This window comes from Diabrotica virgifera, chromosome 2 (genome assembly GCF_917563875.1).
Source record: "Diabrotica virgifera virgifera chromosome 2, PGI_DIABVI_V3a".
Lineage (NCBI taxonomy): Eukaryota > Metazoa > Arthropoda > Insecta > Coleoptera > Chrysomelidae > Diabrotica > Diabrotica virgifera.
Window position 1 is genome coordinate 95,374,697 of NC_065444.1, and position 21,397 is coordinate 95,396,093.

Here is a 21,397-nt window from a genome sequence, read left to right on the forward strand (position 1 = left end):
ACAAACAACTCTAAATATTAGGTTATGCAAACGACGCCGCATTAATCGCCGAGACAGAAGACAATCTCTAAAGATTAACACATATCTTAATATCTTCAATACAACAGCCAAGAAATACAATATGATATCAGCAGAAAAAACACATGTATGACATCTAAATACCCACTATGAGGTAAAATCGAAATTGATGGGAAAATATTAAAGCAGCAAGCAAGGTTTCGATATCTGGGAATAGGTATACCCAGTTACGGAGATGTTGAAGAGGAAGTACGACAACAAAGCTTAAAAGCAAGTAAAGCGGTGGATCCCTTAATGACACAATCTGGAAGAAGGAACACCTAAGACAAGACACAAAAGCAAGAATCTATAAATCAGCAATTATACCTATATTGACATACACTGCAGAGACAAGACCTGACACATCTAAAACGAGACGACTACTAGAAACAACCGAGATGAAAATACTTCGACGAATATCAGGGAAAAGTCTGTTGGATAGAGAGAGATGCGAAAACATAAGAAGATCATGCAATGTAGAAGACAAATGAATGGGTGACAAAACGGAAACTGGAGTGGAACGAACACATTAGTAGAATGGCAGAGGATAGGATAGTACGAATAGCACGAGATAAGTCACCAAATGGATGAAGAAGTATTTGCAGACTAAGAAAAAGATGGTGCGATAATTTAAACAATTTAGGAGGCTAATATTGAAGAAAAAGTCTTTAAAGCCTACCTACAAGAAGGAAGAAGAAGAAGATTATAAGCTTTTATTCGACACTTCATTGTCATTCAATCTGTACCATCCTTGGATTATATAAGCTTTCATCCGACACCTCATTTGTCATTCTACCTGGTATAATGACTGAGGAGTTGTGTTTACGGACAGACGGACGTAATTAATTCAACGCTTTTAAATATTTTTTCAAAATTGAGCGAAAACAATATTTCTTTAGAAATCCATAAATATATATTCATTAATAATGAAGAAACTAATTTGCAGTGGTTATAGCCAACCTTCATTAGTGGAGTAGGCACTAGAAGAAGAAGACCAATGAAGATAAAGTAGAGCCCATTGTTAGACGAAATTTTGTTTATATAGAAAACATTATTTAGTTGAAAATAGTAGGTACATAATCTCAATGAATCCATTTAAGCTGATACATTTAGTCTTCAGAACAACAATAATAATTATTTAGGAAACTACCGATAAATTGTCAAGAGCTTCGTAAACGTTAATTGTAGAAAAGTATACCTTATTTCGAAAAATCTATTTCAAATTTGTCCTATTTATTTTCGAGCAGTGTATCAAAAATAATGTTGAGCAGTATAACACCCGCTGTTATGCGCTTGCGTCAGGCTGCAAGCTCTCGATGCGCAGTGGGAAAAATGGAACATTTTTTCATCACGTACTTCACGGCAAGTGATACTGTGCTCGCGCTTTTGAAGTTGTTTGAAACGGAAATTTTAGGCGCGGAACTTTGATCAGATGTTGTACGTACACTATTCATTGTTAAGACGTAATATTTTGAATATAACATTTTTAAACATAAATTAACAATTTTATGCAAAACAATTTTTTAGTGCAAGAAATGTCACGGATGAACTAGGGCCATCTACCGAAAAACAAAGTAAATTATCAATCGAAGTAGCACAGAAAACGACAATAAATATCGTTTCCATACCACCAGATTGACAACAGGTGGAATACTTTCTTTGGTTACACCTGAGATTTTCAAAATTTATAAAGCATACAGGATGCCGAGGAAATTAAGATGAGAGAATTTTAAATAATTCACAACTCATCTGCTCAGCGTGGTAAAAGCTCCAACAAGAAAGATTCCTTAATACTCAAACAAAAGAGTAAATGAATTAAAAATGTATAAACATTTTCAATTTCTTTGCAACACGAAAATTCAGCAGCTGCATAATACTCTGGTTAAATCGGAGAGTGCAGGAAGAGGAAGAGTCTATACCGGTTTCGGAGGTCTTTTCCCCCTCATCAGTAGTCCCATATCCTCTTCTCTTCGATTTCCCCAGGTATCATACTTTGGGCCTTCCCAAATTGCAAAGAAAGAAATGTCATGGATGAACTAGGGCCATCTACCGAAAAACAAAGTAAGTTATCAATCGAAGTAGTACAGAAAACGACAATAAATATCGTTTCCATACCACCAGATTGACAACAGGTGGAATACTTTCTTTGGTTACACCTCCTGAGATTTTCAAAATTTATAAATCATACAGGATGCCGAGAGATTCTTCTTTTTGTGTCAATTAATTTATTTAAAAATTTTGTTTGAACACCTTGTATAAATAATAATATGTTCGTGTTAATGAGTCCCTATTCTCATTAAAAAAAACATCGATTACGTCATCACGCCCAGAAGGATGACGTCACCAGTATGACATGCCAAAAAATCATAATTTAAAAATCGACCAGTTTCGGGATTTTCCTGAAGTTGCCTGCCCGCTTACGAAATATTGAATTTATTCCTTTCACTTGCACCATACTGTATATTATTATGTATTTTTGTTTTAAGAATTTTCTTTTCTCTCGAAGAAAAAACAATGTAGTGCCCTTTTTTGACAAATTTATTTTAATCAGTTTTCTTCGCTTTTTTATCCAATCCTATAATTTTTTTTATTTTTGATTATGAGCTGATAAGAACTATTATTGTTTTATTGTAGTAAACTTTGTATCTGAGGCTTTTCGTCTTCCTCGTTTTACGAAAGATGTCGCTGTTTTGCGTCTCAAAGGTGGAATTATTGCATATGCGGTAATTTCCCTTAAATAAGGCAGGCTGTTGATATTTGATTTAAAGTTGTGACTGCATAGCTCCACCGATGACGCCTGAGAGGCAGAAATAGATATCTGGAGATGGTGGTCCAACTCTGAGTCAAATGAAAACAAAAAATGCCTTTCCCCCTTAAATAATTCTGTTATGTAATTTTCTGTTTTATTCGTTCTCTGGATTAACTCTTTATAGAAGTTAAGACTAATTTTAATAGTTTTATTTTAATTAAAATACAAATGTATTGTTACAAACTTATCCGTCATTCAAACGTAATAACATCTTATAAAAGTCAATAGTCAAAAGGAACTCTTCTTCTTTTTTATAATCTTGTTTAAGGTAGGTAATATAACATCCCCCCTCAAGATGATACATCTTCAACATAACTACTGACTAATCTTCACGATAGCGTAAAGGTCTGACAACCGCTCTCCCAGAGTGCGTTGTATTGTTACTCTGCTCAATATTAAATGGTCCATCAGTTTTCGTTGGCGTTGGAAGTCGTACAGGCGTTTTGGGTTGAGTTGGGTGACTTTCCACTTCCTGACTACCTTTCTCAATGTTTGTTGGTTTTTGGGATGTTAGTTCTTGAGTAGTCGGTGTAGTTTCTGGAGTCGAATTTGTTTGTTGAATCCCTGGCAGTTGTTTCAATACTCCATCGGGGATGCTGCTTAGATATGGAGCAGGGATCAGATGAAAACGGTTTCTCCTTATGGTGCTTATGGCGGTCTTAACTATGTATGATCTTGGATTAACTTCGTTAATAATTTCACCATGTCGTTTCAGGTCTGTGAGCCATACAAAATCACCAATTTGAAGTCGACTCAAATTCTTCGGTCCATGTTTTCCATCATATAATTTTTTATATTTCGAGCGGTACTTCCTCTTCGCGCTTACTAGCTTTTTTGATGATTTAAATTCAGCTAATGCGATTGATGGTAGATTATCTCTCAATTTTCTTCCAAACATCATTTCGGATGGACTGAATCCGTTCTCTAGTGGTGTGTTTCGATAGGATAGAAGTGCTATCTCTATGTTGTTCTTATTCTTCTTTATTAAGGTTTTTGCGACTTTTACAGCAGCTTCTGCTGCGCCATTTGCTTGGTGCAGTTGTGGGCTACTTCTCGATGTAGAGAACCCCCATTCTCTTGCGAACTGTTGGAACTCTGATGTTTCAACAGCATGAAATTGTGTTCCAGTGTCGGAACAAACCAACTGTGGTATACCATATCTTGCAAATATTGTTTTACAGATGTTTATTACTTCCTGTGATCTCATGTTCTGAACAGTAAGTACTTCAAAAAATCTGGAATAGTTATCAGTTACGACGATATACCATTTTCCTTCAGTTTTAAAAAGGTCCATTGATATCACTTGCCATGGATAATCTGGAAATTTAGCAGGCAATAAAGGTTCATGATGGTTTGTCGAGTTTTGAATACAGATAGGACAAGATCTTACTTTGGCTTCTATCTCTTGAGAAATTCCTGGCCACCACATCGTTGCCAGAGCACGACGACGAGTTTTAGTTATTCCAAAGTGGCCAGCGTGCAATTTTTCCAACATCATTGCCCTGAGCTCACATGGAATGATCATACGGTTTCCTCTAAGAAGGATACCATCCACAACTGATAGTTCATGACGTACTGGGTAGTATGGTTTAACATCACCTGATAATGCAGACTTGTGAGGCCAGTCTCCCATTATGTAGTTCTTCAGTTGATTACAGGTTTGATCATTGCTTTGTGAGTTAGCAACTCGTGTTACATTCTCGTCAGATGTGTGAATACCTGCAAGAGTGACTCCATGAATGACGGCATCGATTTCTTCTTCTAATTCTTTGTCATCTTCTGAAGGTACGGGTTTACGAGATAAAGTATCAGCAATATATAAATTTTTCCCTGGGGTATATACAATATTGTAGTCATTACGCATCATGCGCATTCTAAACCTTTGAAGTCTTGGGGACAGATCATCGAGATACTTAGTTTTAAATATTTGTATAAGTGGCTTGTGATCGGTCTCTATGGTATATTGTTTTCCTATCAGAAAACTCTTTAGTCGATCGCTTGCCCAGGTCAGAGCTAGTGCTTCTCTTTCTATGTTTGCATAATTTTGTTCAGCTGGAGTCAAAGTCCTCGAGACGTATGCTACAGGTTTCTTATGACCACCTTCAACTTGAAGTAATACAGCTCCCAGTCCTTTGGTAGAAGCGTCACTGGATAGGATTGTAGGTTTATTTGCATCATACATTGTTAAACAAGGTGCTGATATAAGCAATTATTTTATTTTCTGGAACGCCTCTTTTTGTGCTGGGCCCTATAGAAATGCATTGCTTGGACTAACTAAACTTGTAATTGGTTGCATAATCTCACTCCTATTAGGGATAAATTTCGCTAGGAATGTTACAGTACCCATAAGGCGTTGAACTTCCTTGACATTTTTTGGTGCTTCCATGTCTACAATTGCTTTCACCTTGCCTGGATCTGGTGCTACCCCATCCTTCGACAACACAAATCCCAAGAAATCGATTTTCTGCTTACAGAATTCAGTTTTGCCCTTATTCAAGGTTATACGTGCTTTTTTGATTCTCTCGAGCACTTCTCTTAGGCGGTCATCGTGTTCCTCTTTTGTGTTTCCCCAAACCAGCACATCATCCATATGGACTAGAGTATTTTTTGCTCCTTCAAGGACTCGTGACATTCTTTTCTGGAATTCCTCTGGTGCCGATGTAATGCCGAAAGGTAATTTATGGAATTTAAATCTTCCAAATGGGGTTAAAAAGGTTGTGTAGTCTCTTGATTCTTCGGCTAAATTAAGTTGCCAGAATCCATGATTTGCATCAAGTTTGCTAAAGTATTTAGCCCCTCTAATCTCTGCAAGTTGTAGCTCTACTACGGGAATTGGGTGAAACTGACGTTTGACACTTTTATTTAATCTTGACAGATCGACACAGATACGGACCCCTTTTCCTCCTTTCTTTATGTTTACTACCATTGGGGCACACCATTCGGTCGCATGATCTACAGGAACAATGACACCATTTCTCTGCATTTCTTCCAAAGCTTCCTTTACTTGGTCTCTCAATGGAACTGGAACAGTTCTTGGTACAGAAATAGCATATGGTTCAGCATTTTCCTTTATTTCAATTTTGTATTCCCCCTCCATATTGCCTAGTCCTTGGAATAATGAGGAGTATTCTGCGACCCAATTTGTCTCAGTGCTTATAGAATAAATTCTTTTTACTAAATATAAGCCTTGGCATGCTTTCCTACTCAACAATGGGACATCAATCTCTTCAGAGATAAATACATTTTCTGTAATTTCCCTATTTTTATATTTTAGTTTTAATTTTACTGTACCTAGTATTTTGAATCTTTCTTGCTTTTTTGCACTAAATACTTTATTCGAAGATTCATTTAGAGGTAGTTCATTTATTACATTACTCAGCACTTGGACAGGTACCATTGTTACATCAGCAGCAGTATCCAGTTTGAATGTGATAGGTTCAAGCATTATCTCTTTGCAGCTTACTTGTAGTTTTTGTGTCCACACATTCCTGTCATCACTCGCTTTAATTTCATGTACATAAGAGTTTTCGTCACTATCAGGCTCTGAATCTTGCTGAATGGCATGTACATTTTTGTTTTTGGACTTTTTATTTTTATAACACATCTTGCTGTAGTGTCCTTCATTTTTGCATGTACCACATTTAGCATTTTTTGCAGGACAGTTTGCTAATTTATCATGCCAATCATATCCACATCTAGGGCATTTTTTCGTTTTCTCACCTTTACTTGACTGTTGGCAATTTTGGGGCTTCTGTGATTTTTTTGTAAGTTGATTGTTTTCTTATAGCAGAAACATTTGGTTCATTTAGGTTTTGTTTTTGACGGATCAGCTCTTCATGTTGTCTTAGACAGGTTACAGCTTTTTCGAGAGTAAGTGCAGCATCAAGTTGCAGTTTGTCACTTATGCTTGTATCTCTCATTCCGAAAATCAACACTAATAAAACCATATCATTGTTTAAAGTCCCCCAATCACATGTTTTTGATAGACTATGTAAGTCAGTAATAAATTTCTCTGCAGTATCACTCCCTTGCTTATGATTTAGGAATTTTGCCCTTTCATAGATAATATTTCTACGGGGTATAAAATAATCTTCAAATTGTTGTAATGTCTCATCATATGTAGTTGGAACTGGTGAAAATGATGAGAATATTTCTTCAGCTCTTACCCCCATATTATAAATTAACACATCAATTTGTTTTCCATCAGATGCTTTATCAAGGCCACACCCTCGTCTAAATCGTTGAAAGCGATTTTTCCATTGTGCCCAATTACTTGGATGGAAATTAAATGATTCGGGAGGTGATAAAGTGAGGTTTATCGACGGTGATTCTTGAACTGGAGCGTTATCAGGCATTTTTTCCCAATTGATGCTTAACTGTGCTGTTTTCGTACTTTGTATTTTTGTACTAACCAACCTCTAAATTTTTCGAGTTTTCTCATCCGTATTTTTACAAATCAGCTGCCACCATGTTTTATTCGTTCTCTGGATTAACTCTTTATAGAAGTTAAGACTAATTTTAATAGTTTTATTTTAATTTTAATACAAATGTATTGTTACAAACTTATCCGTCATTCAAACGTAATAACATCTTATAAAAGTCAATAGTCAAAAGGAACTCTTCTTCTTTTTTATAATTTTGTTTAAGGTAGGTAATACAACATTTTCCCATTCGGTAAAGCGCTCTATAATATCACATATAATTCTACCACCAGACTCTTGCAATATACTTTGCCTGTAAATTCTGCTTTTCCTGATAATTATTTTAGTTTTTTTATGCAAGTGAAAGCGAAAGCTGTCGTGTCGTTGTTCCAGTTTTTCAATTTCTAAACAGGATTCTTGCAGCCATCGGACTTTTACTAATTTAATTCTTTTCCGGATTTATTTATATGTTTTATTTCACTACCATATTTCATTTTTCTCTGTTTATGGATTTGTACTGCCTCCGAATGTCCATTAGTTGATCTAAGATATCCTGTGTCATCCAGTCATTTTTAATTGTTCGTTGTTTTAGAAGATTTTCTCGAGCTGCGGTGATTATTGTCGTTTACATTTGTTTCCAGCAGTAATTTATGTTGTTGGTATCTTCTAGTCTAATTTCGTGGAACTTGTTAATTTTTTGAGAAACTTTATTTAGAGGTCATGGGTTTTGGAGTGCGTCTAGTGATATTTTGGAGGTTTTTTGATTTTTTCAGACCCTCTTTAGCCTAACCGTTATTGTAGAGCACAGAATAGTATGGTCTGACTGAATATGGGCACCTGGCTAAGTCTTGGCCGATTTTATGCAGTTTTTAAATCGTTCATTGACTATTTAAGTGTGTGTTCATGGTGTGTTAAAAAGGAATAAAATTGTGGTTGAACTTCGTATTGAAATCCAAGGGTCCATATAAATTCACTTTGTAAATCGCACGGGGATATTTTTTATTTTACTGACATGTTTTCAAGAAGACATCATTATCACCCAGCATTTGCTTCCACTGATGGACATATGCCTCCCTCATTGTCGTCCATTGTGCTCTATTTTGAGCACTTTTCATCCAATTTCTTGAGATCGTCAGTCCAACGATTCCTCTCCGTTTTTCAACGTCTTCCTCTACTTCTTTTGTCTAATCTCTGCCTCCACTCACGTAATCTCTTCGTCCACCTTTCATCACTGATTCGGGCGACGCCGACGTGTCCAGCCCAGTTCCATTTCAGTGTGGCAATTCGGGAAATTACATCGGTAACTCCTGTTCTTTCTCTTAAGTCTTCATTTCTAACTCGGTCAGCATTGATCTTTCCATTTTCCTCTGAGCTATTTGCAACATTTTAGAAGTTGTAGCTGTCAATGTCAAAGTTTCGGCACCATAAGTCATCACAGGCAATACACATTGGTCAAATGTTTTACGTTTTAAAGAACTTGGTATATCGCTTTTAAAGATGTCAAAAGATGTTTAAAGAGTTTTCCATAGACTGTCCATGCTAGGTTTATTCTTCTACGTAGTTCGCAGGTTTGGTTGTCTCTTGTGATCTTTATATTTAGTGTCCAAGTTTCCTCTCTTCCCAGTTAAGTTTTTTACAAGCATATTCTAGTATCGCGGTACTGCGGTAAGCAGTTTTGGCGAAAAGGTATCGCCCTCTCGGACTCCTTTGCCGATTGGGATATGATCCATGTTTTTATGTAGTTTCACCGACATAGTTGCGTTCTTGTATGTATTGTAAATTAACCTTATGTATCGGTAGTCAATGCAGCATGATTTTAGTGCTTCCAGGATTTTGTCAAATTCTACCGTGTCAAAAGCTTTAGGGAAATCTACAAAAGCCAGAACGAGTGGTCGATTGTATTCGATAGTCTTTTCTATTACCGTTTTAATGCTCTGTAGGTGATCATTTGTTCCAAATCCCGTACGAAATCCCGCTTGCTCTATTGGCTGGTAGAAATCAAGTTTTTTCCCAAGACGATTCGTTACTATTCTTGTAAGGAGTTTCTATAGGTGACTAAGAAGGCTTATAGGTCTGTAGTTTTCTAATTTATGGGGATCTCCTTTTTTGTACATTAGAATTACCTCAGAATTGCGCTATTTGTCGGGTAGATTACTGTCCAAAAGAGGCACATGTTAAAAATATTTTTATCTACTGTATCTCATATTATGCATTATAGATAGCAGTACGTGAAGGGTTTAAAGTGTGCGTGAAGTAACAATGTATTTTAAATGGGATTTTCTTTTTCGCACTATTTTTTGGCACACTTTTATATAATCAAATATCCTTAATTTTCGCGTTGTCATGGTGATGACTTGTGAGCAATAAATTACAACAAAAGTTTTGACAGTTTTGTGGTTTGAAAGAAGTTTGAATTTTTAAATCTCGGAGTTCTAAAAATTGTAGAATAGAAATGTATTCCAGTGACGAAGAGTTACAGTGTTTTTATTTGTTTATCGTAGATAAAATATTGTATGAAACTGTACGTAAAGTACTTTTAATAGCACGAGCGTGGCGAGTGCTATACATCGCGTGCGTGCGCAAAAAGCATACTTCACGAACTGTTTCATAAATAACAACTATTTATTTTCTTAAGTTAGCAAGTGCCTCCAATTTTGATAGCATCAGTACCTATACAATCTTCGTCTGGAGATTTGTTATTCTTAGCTTTTCTTAGGGCTAGTTTTATTTCGTCTATTGTGATTTCCGGTAGTAGTTCTGATCCTTGGTTGACAATGCCCTTTTTCCTTGTTAATCTGGTACTTGATCTTCTTTGCTATTTACTTTGTGTTGGCTTGTGTAATTTGTAGAAGTCTTCGACTATTTTAAGGGTTTCCTCTCTGTTCGTTGTAAGATGACCATTTCTAACTTTATTCTTTATTATCGGCTTAGTCTTTTGCTCAAAACTGTCATTCTTCTATTGTTCTTAATGGTATGTTCGATTTATTCTTGATTGTATTTTCGAGTGTCTTGTCTAACAGCTTTGGATATTTCTTTATTTTATTCTTGTAGTTCGTCAGTTTTAGTTTCCGTCTCGCTTTTCATTTCTGAATTAGTTGCCTGGTATTGTGGCTGATATTCTCTTCTTTTTGAGTTCTAGTACAGAATTTGTTTTGACTTTCCCGTAAGGCATTGTTAATTTATTATTTAAGTCGTTTATATTACTTTCTGCGTTTCTGCTTCAGATTCAGGACTACTAAGTATGTCGAAAATACATTGCTGAAAACTATCTACATCTGATGGTTTCATCCATGGTTTTGATTTGTTCTTCTTTTTAATCATCTTATACCTCTCCTTCTTTAAGCTTATTTCTATTTTACCTCGTACCATTCTATGGACGCTACTGGTAACAAATCTGTTTAGAACTGCAATGTCTTTAACTGTGTGTTTTTTGTCAGTGATAATAAAATCTATTTAGAAGAAATCTATCTAGAAGACATAGTTTACTACAATAAAGGATTTGATCTCAAAGGAATTAATAAACAACCATAAAATATTATAATTTATTTTCGAACATTACAACTGCGACTGTCGTGTTTCATAAAAATTTGAAAATCACACTTAACTATTCTACAGCTATTTATAATTTTACACAAATTCTATGTTTTATTCTTAGTAAAAATCAGTCAAAAAACTTACAAAATATTGAGTATTATTTACACTGTACAGAATATTAATGTACACCAAGATGTAACAAAATTTGCTATAATAAAATATTTTATTTTTGTGCATTTTTTCTTTGGAAGCTAAAATTTATTGTTTTGTTAATAAAATTCGTTAAAAAATAAATATAGGAAAGTTATTTTTATTTATAATGAAGCAGCAGAAGTAAAAAGTAAGTAAACAAGGCACATATATTTTTAATTGTTTTTAATTGTATATAAATATTACGTGAGGGCACTGCCATTAAACCTATTGTTTTGATTTTTAAACTTTTTGAGCTTAAATTGTACTTGAAAAGTAGAACAATTTGATTATTCGTCAGTCTAGGCATTTATCTAAAATAATACGAACAGTAATAAGAGCGTAGGCGCCAAATTTCGGACCAATGCTTATATGCATTTATTTTTTCGAAGGTGCGATAATCAGGTGCCACTTGTATCATCTAATGGTGTGTGGCAGTCAGTATACCATTACTGGACTGGTATACATATTTTATCCATTCTTTTTTATTTCTTGCCATTCGTCTTGCTTCATTCCAAGTGGTTCCTCTTGTTACCAGCAGTTCCCCAACCTTTTTGTCTCGTGTCTTTTTAGGTCTTTGTCTATTTGGCTTCTTTCATGTTTTGGCTTTCCATACTCTTCTAACCTGTCGTTGCTCTTCCATACGTTGGAGATGTCCCCACCAACTAAGTTGCTTTTGTTCAATAAATGAGATCAAGAGTTGGATGTTTAACTCTTCCCGTAATACATTATTTCTAATTTTTTCTGTTCTCGTGACTCCTCTCACTCTTCTCAAATATTTCATTTCGGTGATCTGCAGTTTGCTTTTTTGCCTATTTGTCAATACCCACGATTCGCAACCGAAAGTGAGGAATGGTCTGAATATCGTCTTGTATACATTCATCTTGGTTTTCCGTGAAATTTTTCTTTTTCCTATTAAAATCTTGTTTATTAAAAAGTACATTTTCATACCTTTTTCTATTCTTGAATTGATTTCCATTTTTTCGTCTCCTGGTAGTATGACATACATGCCAAAAATCATAATTTAAAAATAACAATCGATCTGGTTTGGGATTTATTTCCAAAATAGCCCATTCGTGAAAAAATGAATTTACTCCAACCTTTACGTGCTCACTGTATACAGGGTGTTTCATTAATAATTGTCCATAATAGTAACTGGAGAAAACTTAGCACAAAATACGAAGATTTAACCTAAAACACTTAAATACAATATTCCTCCTCACCGAGATACAGAGTGTTTTATTACAAATATTCTCAAATGAGTTTAGTCCAGTGTTGAATACCTTCCAATATTTTTTGTTCAAAAAACAGTTTATACATGTAAGGATCCTTTAACTAGTGTTAAAAGATAGTTTCCAGCTGTTACTAGAGGCATGCAGTAGGGATATATACTTCCTTTCCCCCCTTTTCTCCCTTACAATGTACGCCACTGTCGTAATAATCATTTTTTCATCATGTTTTTTTATTCTTCGTTACTTTTTACGTAAATATCATCCTGTTGTCTCAATGCGATAGAGTAAGTAGTTTTCAAGTTATTTGCGTTTAAAGGTAATATATTCAATAAAATTATGTATGTATTTTAAACACATGTCATAATCTTATTAAATACATTATCTTTTAACGCAAATAACTTAAAAACTACTTACTCTATCGTATTGATACAAAAGGATGATATTTACGTAAAAAGTAACGAAGAATCAAAAAACATACTGAAATGATTATTACGACAGTGGTGTAGATTGTAAGGGGAAAAACCTAACCTAACCTACAGCACGCCTCTGATAACAGCTGAAAACTACGTCTAACACTAGTAACATGTATCCTAACATGTGTAAACTGTTTGTAAAGTTTGAACAAAAAATATTTGAAGGTGATAAAACAATAAACTAAAATCATTTTAGAATAATTGTAATAAAACACTCTGTATCTCGGTAAGGAGAAATATTTTGCACGTTAGTTCTTCGTAAATATTCGTATTTTGTGCTAAGGTTTCTCCGGTTACTATATGGAAAAATTTTAATGAAACACCCTGTATATATTATATAGATAAACAGGTTAGATATACGTCAAGACTGCGGAATAATATTATATAAAATTTGTCGAATTAAAAATGTATAATCATTTATCACCAACATCCTAATATTACTACTTTTACGTAAATTGACAGTTGATTGTTATATAAACTACAAAAACTATAATTCTTTTCTCTTTATTTACTTCAGTCTTTTCACCCTCTAGGTAAAAATATATGCATTTGCCAAGTTGTATAAAAAATATCATCGTATGACATATTTAGAATTCACAGAGGTAGACATTCATTTACAAAATAAGAGCAATATATTAAGCAACTAAAATACTAGGAGGTATTAATATACAGTGTTTTGGGAAGTATACCAAGTCGAAACAAATGTTGCTTATTGTTTGAAGTGTACGTAAATTTTTCAATTTATTATACGATACGATTATAGAAAACGATAAAAAATACAATTACAATTTATTATACAGTGATTAGCGCGCTAATAACCGGCAAAATAACGCAAAAGATGGAAACATTATATATTTCGAAACAAACAGAGATGAAAGTAGTGGAGGTGGAAATTATCGTTATAAACGTATAAATTAACATTACATTTTATATCGATAATTTCCACCTCTACTGGTTTCATCTCTTTTATTTCGGAATGTATTATGTTTTCCATCTTTTGCGTTATTTTGTCGGTTATTACACATTCAATATATTACACATAAAAAAAGTAAAAGAACTTACAGGAATCCAAAGAAGACATCAAATAAGTTTGCTTAAGGACAAAGACGGAAATATTATTATAGACTTAACAGAAAAAATTAATAGATGGAGTGAATACATAAGAGAATTGTTTGAGGACAACAGAAATAACATTGTCCAGGTAAATGGTGAAACGGGACCTGAAATCCTAAAATGTGAAGTAGAAATGGCACTTAGAAATTCCAAAACTGGAAAGGCAAATGGACCCGATGAGGTTCCTACTGAATTACTAAAGCTCTTGAATGATGAATCAATAGGTATAATATTGCACTTATTTAACACAGTATACAATTCTGGTATTATACCTCAAGAGTGGCTGCTGTCTACATTCGTTACACTGCCAAAGAAATCCAATGCAAAAGAATGTTCAAAACATCGAACAATATATTTAATGAGCCGTCTACTAAAGATATTTCTAAAAATCATCCACAACCGAGTTTATCAAAAGTTGGAGTCCGATATTAGTAATACGCAGATGGGGTTCAGAAAAGAACTAGGTACTCGAGAAGCTCTCTTCGGTTTGAATGTTCTTATACAAAGATGCCTAGACGTTAATCAAGAAGTACATGCATGTTTTATCGATTTTGAAAAAGCGTTTGACAGAGTACGCCACGATAGGCTAAGAGACATTCTTGAAAGAAAAGACATAGATAATAAAGATCTGCGAATAATTCTCAACTTATATTGGAATCAGAAAGCTAACATCAAAATAGAAAATGACATATCAAAAGCAATAGAAATACGTAGAGGAGTAAGACAGGGATGCATTTTGTCACCACTGCTATTTAATGTATATAGTGAAAGCATCTGTTAGGAAGCCCTTTTGCAGCAAATGAAGGAATCGTAATCAATGGAGAGGTTGTAAATAATATTCGATACGCAGACGACACTGTACTAGTTGCAAGAACAGTAGAAGAATTACAACGATTACTTACAAACATAAATATTGCTTGCAACAATTATGGCATAAAAATTAATATAAAAAAAACAAGTATATAGTCTTCAGTAAAATCATGACACAACCAGCACATATCAGTATAAACGGCATTCAAACTGAAAAAGTATCAAGTTACAAATACTTGGGAACTTTAATAAACGAAACTGGAGACCAAAACAATGAAATAAAAAGACGTATCGAAATTGCCAGGGACACCTTCATAAAGATGAGAAAATTCTTCTGCAACAGAGATATAAGCATCCCTCTACGATTAAGAATGCTAAGAGGCTACGTATTTAACACGCTATTATACGGTGTAGAGGCCTGGACTCTCAAACAGAACAACATAAAAAAATACTGAAAGTTTCGAGATGTGGTGCTACCGTCGAATGCTGAAGATAAGTTGGGTTGAAAGAATCACAAATCTTGAAGTAATACGAAGGATAGGAAGAGACCCAGAAATTTTGTTAACGATAAAACGAAGAAAACTCGAGTATTTGGGTCACCTGATGAGAGGTCATAAATACGCATTACTTCAAAATATAATGCAAGGAAAAATAGAAGGAAAACGGAATCCAGGCCGTAGAAGAATGTCATGGTTGCGGAATTTGAGAGAGTGGTTTGGCTGCACCACTAATGAACTTTTTAGGTCAGCTGTTAACAAAGTCAGGGTAGCCTTGATGATTTCCAATCTCCGATAGGAGTGGCACAAGAAGAATAAGAAGTCGGTTATTAGCGCGCTCATCACTGTATGATACACAATAACTTTTCCATAATCAACCTTATTAGTGAATTATTAATAAATATAAATAAGTTTACCTATATTTAGGCATCGTCCCTCTTTGCAGACAATAGAGCGAAACTTTGTCCGGCTCTCCCATTATTCGTACCGAGGTGGAGTACTCTATAAAAATAGCAAAAATGCCATATTATAACACCGGCCACATCGAACGGATTGGCTTTGTTCAACCTTTATAATGATCCCTAGATCACAAAGAGTGACAAAGTGCAAGGACCAGGGTTTTATTAGTTTAATGAGTCTTTTGCTTAAAGTATTTCTTCACATACTCAGAAAGCTAGAAGATCTAAGCGGCGAGACACAATTTGGTTTCAAGAACGGATTCGGGACACGCGAAGCAACATTCTGCTTGAATACGCTTGTATAAAACTGCATGGTCCAACGAAAGGATACCTATAATCATCACATTCCTCGATTATGAAAAAGGTTTTGAGACCGTAAAACACGAGGCAATGTAAAACATGCTACAAAATGCTAATATTGATGAGAAAGATATGAGAATCCACGAGGAAAAAAGTTTTCCTGTAGTTGGCTGTATACCATATATTACACATAAGAATCCACGAAGAAAAAAGTTTTCCTGTAGTTGGCTGTATACCGTATATTACAAAAAACAAGTAAAATCCTTTATAAAAGGTATATTTATTAAAATTACCTAAATAGGGCTACATCACAGGACTAGTTTTCAATCTGATAACAGATCACCATGAGTGCTGACAAGATGCTGGAATGCTAATCACCAAAATATAAAAATATTCGGGTAAAAATCCTTTAAACTTGATCAGTCATGGAAACATTAATCATAATTGTGAAATTAAATATGGATGCACAAAATATCACATGCAATGTGCCCAGGGTACCATTTGACCCCAAATTGAGTTGTTCACATGTTGAATTGTTGGTGGCTCAGTTGCCTGGAGACATGGATGTTGAAAATATTTTCCATAAATAGGTTAAAGGCTTTCAAAATGTGGACCTTGCGAAGAATGTTCCGCATACCATGGACAGACAGGGTGAGAAACGAGGAAGTCTTAAGAAGAGCAAATCAGCATCATCATCAATGGCGCTACAACTCTTCGTGAGTCTTTGCCGCGTTTACTATTGCCTTCCATGTTTGTCCGTCCTGTGCCACTAATTCCCATTGTCGCACTCCCATTTTCTCTAGATCTTCTTTGACTGCATCTTTCCACCTTTTTCTATGTCGCCCTACAGACCTTCTTCCGTCTATCCTTTCCCAGAACACATTGTTTATAAGGCGATTGTCGTTATTGCGTATCACATGCCATGCCCATCTGAGTCTATTAGCCTTTATATATCTGACTAGATTTTCTTTTCCGAATAGAGACTCTAGCTCATTATTGTATCTGCGCCTCCATTCGTTTGTCACGCTGTCTCTGCAAGGGCCATATATCATTCGAAGGATTTTACGTTCCCACACCAGCAATTTATTTACTTCTCTTTTTGTTAGCGTCCATGTTTCGCTTCCATATGCGACTGCCGGTCGTATTATGGTCTTATATATCTGGATTTTGCACCGCGTGAAAGAAGTTTTGACTTCATTAAATGTTTCATTGCAAAGAAAGATTTGTTTCCTGCCATTATTCGCGTTTCATCTTCTCGCTCTAATTTGTTGTCATTTGTGATTGTTGCTCCTAGATATTTAAATTCTTTAACCACTTCGAAGTTATGATCGTTTATAGTAATATTTTGCCTTATTCGCCGTCGTTCTTGTTTTAAGACAACCACGTATTTTGTTTTGTCTTCATTTATTTTTAGACCCATGTTTAATGAAGCTTCTTCAAAGCTCGAGAAAATATCCTCAATTTCTAATGTTGATTGTGCTACTGCGTCTACGTCATCGGCAAAGGCGAGTATGATTTTTGCTCCCCGAGCAGTTACGTCTGGTTTGAGTTTTGAATAAATGATTCAAATGACACATTAAGGCCAGGTTAAACAACAATGGGGACAACGGATCTCCCTGTCTCAGTCCAGAATTTACGCAGAAAGCATTTAAAATTTTTCCCCCTATTCTAACTTGTGCAAAGGAGTTACTTACACACATTTGTGTTACCGTAGCTAGTTTCTTGGGTACGCCGAGCTCGATCTTGGATACGCCAGAGCAAATACTGGGAGAGAATTGCTCAACTTGATCAAGGCACGAAAAATTGGATACCTGGACCATATCCTGAGAGGGGAGAAATACGTAATCCCTCAACTAATTTACTGCAATGGATTAGTAGCAGATCACCACGGCTACTGGCAGAACAACTGAAACTATACAATGTCTACGTTCGCTTCCACATCACTTTGATAATGTCTGACTCTGGTGCAGACGAAGTGTCCATGTCGACATGTCATATCCCTCCATGTCATCATTGTCAACCCCCCCACCAGCGGATAGTTAAGTAATAAATATATTCACATATAAAGTTGTTATGAATTCGATAAGCAATAATTTAAATTATCTCATAAGAAACAAGACAATCTTTTTAATTCCTAGATTTTACCGCTTTTAGAAATCGATGAATATGTGTGCACTTGCTTTTCCTAAACTAGCAATCCATCACTCAAATTCACTGGTATCTGTTATTAATTTATACAGCTATAATTTGTATAGCTAAATTGGTTTATAAACAGATCTCTATGTAGGCATATAGGTAAAATGAAAGTAATTTATCGGATACTCAATCTTAGTATAAATTTAATAAGAACTGTTTACCAAACATCTTGCATGTTACTTTTGACTTGGTATTTACCTTCAATTTAACACGTCTTGGACAAGGAAATTATGGCGTAAGTAAGATTTTAAATTACAGCATATCTCCACTCTAAGAGTGTTAACAAAACTGTATGCTGTATAATCTTTCTTAAAAGTGTCTCCCTATCCAAAAGAATATATTATTATATACAGTGATGAGCGCGCTAATAACCGGCAAAATAACGCAAAAGATGGAAAACATAATACATTGTGAAATAAAAAGATATGAAACTAATAGAGGTGGAAATTATCGATATAAACGAATAAATTAACATTCCATTACATGGTTTCCCACGTTTAGACGTCTGTGACAGGAGTATTTATAAAATTCTCTTGTCACAGTGACAGTTGTCATACTCCTCCGATACGTCTAAAGGTGGGAAACTGTGTCATGTAATGTTAATTTATACGTTTATATCAATAATTTCCACGTCTACTAGTTTCATTTCGTTTTACTTCAGAATGTGTTATGTTTTCCATCTTTTGCGTTATTTTGCCGGTTATTAGCGCGCTCATCACTGTATTTATTTAAGAACGGTCCGTTCATGAGTTTTTACACCACATTGAAACACCGTACACCAAAGAGAAATCTTAGTTAAAATAAAGAGTGTATCTAGAGTCTAGATTCTAGATAAAAAAGTCAATTGTCCTAAATAAGTCAGCACCCTTCCATGTACTAAAAGCTGATAAATAGTAATAGACCAGGGCATTTCCAGAATAGACCGGAATAAATCGATTTTTAAATTCAGCACCTAGACACTTGCAACTATGTACATATTGGCTTGCATTGTGTTCAGGATGACATCAGGAAAAAACTCTACTATATAAAAATAAGTGGAAATGCATAATTGCATTTTAAATTGCATAAACTGCATCCAAAAGTCCATAAACATGTCAAAATAAGCATATTAAGGGCCAGATTTTATTACTCGGGGGTTTTAAACGACGCTGAATACGAGTACATCATCAGAACCGACCTCCGGAGCACCTAGTGCCCAGAGTCACTGCTAAGGCACGTTATCTGAAGGTTCTATGGTTAGCCTACGGCCAGATAAGCGGCAATTACAGCGCTATAAGAGCAGTAAAATGAAGCTCGAAGAATGGATCTTGAAGTGAGTATAGTGGATGTCCAGACAGCGCTGTAAATATCGCCGCAGTGATCCAATATACTCACTGTAGAACCCATTTCTCGAGGTTTATTTTACTGTTCTTACAGCGCTGTAATTGTCGCTCGTCTGGCCGTAGGCTTATCGGCACTAAATTGATATAAACAGATTACTTGGAGGTTTTTGGAGTCGCTGAACACAAAAACGTCATCAGCACAGACCCCTGGAGCACCTGGTACCCAGTGTCACTGCTAAGGCAGGAAATCTTCTGGAGTTTCGAGGGCCTTTTGGAATTAATTTTATGCAAACAGATTACTCGGGGTTTTTGGGGTTGCTAAAAACGAATACGAGTCTAGGGTCACGTCATTTTCTGGAATTTCGAGCGATTTCGGCACTAAATTGATGCAAACAGATTACACGGTGCGGTTTTAGGTGTTACTGAACACGAATACGCCATCAGAATTGTTCCCCGGAGCACCTGGTGCCCACGGTCACTGCTAAGGAACGTCATCTTCAGGTATTTCGAAAGTTTTCTGCCTTGAATGCTTAAAAATATATTACTAGGCGTTTCTGGGGTCGCTGAATACGAATACGGCATCACAAGCGACCGCCCAAGGTCACCGCTAAGGCAGCCAGTCTTCTGGAGTTTGGAGGGTTTTTGGGCACCAGGTGCAGCGTTGGTCGGTTCTGATGGCGTATTCTTGTTCAACGACCCAAAAAACCCCCGAGTAATATGTTTGCATCAATGTACTCCTGAAAACCCTAGAAACTTCAGGTGACGTGCCTTAGCAGTGAACCTGGGCACCAGGTGCTCCGGTGGTCGGTTCTGATGGCATATTCGTCTTCAGCGACGCCAAAATCTGGTCCTTAATACACTTATTTTGACATGTTTATGCAGTTTTGGTTAAAATGCGAGAGTACCCATTTTTTTATATATGTAGTAGACTTTTTTCCTGACATCATCCTAAACAAAATGCAAAAAGTTGCTAGTCTCTAGATCAGGGGTGGGCAAATACATTTAAGCGCGGGCCAAAATAAAATTTTCAAAATGTCTCCCGGGCCGAAGGACTATACGACTATACCGCGTACGTACGCCGTGCACACATGAATGTTTTTGGTGGGGTTTTTTCCCTGTCCAAGAAATTTTTTCGACAGAAATATTATAAGTATAATTTTAAAGCATTTGGTCAAAGAAATTTGATTGTTAATAATAGGTAACAGTAATAATAAATTGTCTTACTTGGGGGTACATGCGAACAATTTTTGCCCAGTAAAATATGACACGTAATTTTTAAAGAAATATGGTCCATTATATTGTCATAACAAGGATCCAGATAAAAAATTAAAATACTGAACAAGTAGACAAAATGAAATACTTAGGAGTCTGGATTACGGAGAATCTAAATGCGAAATCAGAAATTCGATCAAGAATAGAGCAATCAAGAACAGCCTTTTTGAAGATGAGTAAATTTCTGAGTAACCAAAGACTCAATCTGCAAATCCGATATCGGATGGTAAAATGTTATATCCACTCTATTCTACTTTCTGGTTCCGAAGCTTGGACTGTTAATGTTGACTTAATTAGAAAGCTGGAAGCTTTTGAGATGTGGCTTTTTATGCAGCATTTTTGATTTTGAAAATACCATGGACCGATCATATTGGAATTTTCCAATGGATCATTTTCATGGAACGAAATGGTGTTGCACAGAATGGGAAGAGACAGAGAACTTTTGACTATCAGTAAATAGAGAAAGACAGCATATTTAGGGCACATACTTAAATATGATAAGTACGAGATGTCGCAGCTTATTATGAAGGGTAGAATCGAAAGAGAAAGTGGTCCTGGTAGACGACAAATGTCCTGGCTGAAAAACATTCGCGACTGAACCGGGTTAAATACATAGTCGCTTTTAAGAAAAGCAATAGATATGATTACGGCTGTTCGATATTATAATACTCTCTATTATTTATATATTTCATTATTTATAAGCTGTTATAACAT